Below are 1,658 nucleotides of genomic sequence, written 5' to 3'. Positions count from 1 at the left end.
TATCTATCTATCTATCTATCTATCTATCTATCTCTATCTATCTATCTATCTATCTATCTATCTATCTCTATCTATCTATCTATCTATCTATCTATCTATCTCTATCTATCTATCTATCTATCTATCTATCTATCTCTATCTATCTATCTATCTATCTATCTATCTATCTCTATCTATCTATCTATCTATCTATCTATCTATCTCTATCTATCTATCTATCTATCTATCTATCTATCTACCTATCTATCTATCTATCTATCTTCATAGCAACACTCTAGCAACTATCCAAACCAACCTAGCAACCAACCCAAGTACCTTAGCAACCGCATAGCAACACCTTAGCAACCTACCCGGGTACCCTAACATCCACATGGTAACACCTTAGCAACCACACGGGTATTCTAGCAGCTGCATCTATCTATCTATCTATCGATCTATGAATCGATCTATCTATCTATCTATCAATCTATCTCTATCTATCTATCTATCTATCTATCTATCTATCTATCTAACTATCTATCTATCTTCATTGCAGCACTCTAGCAACTATCCAAACCAACCTAGCATCCACCCCAAGTAATTAGCAACCGCATAGCAACACCTTAGCTGCATCTATCTATCTATCCATCTATCTATCTATCTATCTATCTATCTATCTATCATCTGACTATTTCTATCCATCTATCTATCTATCTATCTATCTTCATAGCAACACTCAAGCAACTATCCAAACCAACCTAGCAACCACCCCAAGTACCTTAGCAACTGCATAAGAACAATTTATCAACCACACCCGGGTACCCTAGCATCCACATAGCAACACCTTAGCAACAACCCCGGGTACGCTAGCATCCACATAGCAACACCTTAGCAACCACAGGGGTATTCTAGCAGCTGCATCTATCTATCTATCTATCTATCTATCTCCATAGCAAGACTCTACCAACTATCCAAATCAACCACCCCAAGTATCTTAGCAACCGCATTACAACACCTTAGCAACCACCCGAGTACCCTAATATCCACATAGCAACACCCTAGCAACCGCCCGACTGCCTTAGCAACCGCATAGCAACACCTTAGCAACCGTCCCGAGTACCTTAGCATCCACAGAGCAACCCCTTAGCAACCACCCTGGGTAGCGTAGCAAATACATAGCAAAACCCTAGCAACCACCCCGACTACCTTAGCAACCGCATAGCAACACCTTAGCAACCGTCCCGAGTACCTTAGCATCCACAGAGCAACACCTTAGCAACCACCCTGGGTAGCGTAGCAAATACATAGCAAAACCCTAGCAACCACCCCGACTACCTTAGCAACCGCATAGCAACACCTTAGCAACCGCCCCGGGAACCCTTGCAACCGCAAAGCAACATCCTAGCAACCACCCCGGGTACCATAGCAATCACATAGCAACACAATTGCAACCACCCCAGGTACCTTAGCAACCACATATCATCCACAAAGCAACCTCCCTGGGTACCCTAGCAACCACATAGCAACACCCTAGCAACTGCCCTGCATACCCTAGCAGCCGCACAGCAAAACCCTAGCAACCAATCCTGGGTACGCTAGCAACTGCTCTAGTAACCACCCCAAGTAAGGCAAGGCAAGGCAAGGCAAGGCAAGGCAAGGCAAGGCAAAAGGCAAGGCAA

At 43.8% G+C, this 1,658-nt stretch overlaps 1 long non-coding RNA gene across 1 annotated transcript in view; it reads right to left on the bottom strand.

The window, feature by feature from the left end:
* Positions 1 to 1,235: 1,235 nt before the first annotated feature.
* LOC107573525 (uncharacterized) overlaps positions 1,236 to 1,658 on the bottom strand; it is a 2,354-nt gene continuing 1,931 nt past the window's right edge. Inside the window, exons 2-3 of the long non-coding RNA XR_001607520.1 lie at positions 1,294 to 1,336; positions 1,236 to 1,250 (exon numbers count right to left, since the gene is read on the bottom strand). This is a non-coding gene — a long non-coding RNA (uncharacterized lncRNA). The remainder of the gene's footprint in view (positions 1,251 to 1,293; positions 1,337 to 1,658) is intronic.

This window comes from Sinocyclocheilus grahami, unplaced genomic scaffold, assembly GCF_001515645.1.
Source record: "Sinocyclocheilus grahami isolate Dianchi unplaced genomic scaffold, SAMN03320097.WGS_v1.1 scaffold1967.1, whole genome shotgun sequence".
Taxonomy (NCBI): Eukaryota; Metazoa; Chordata; class Actinopteri; order Cypriniformes; family Cyprinidae; genus Sinocyclocheilus; species Sinocyclocheilus grahami.
This window is presented reverse-complemented; position numbering and strand designations above follow the sequence as displayed.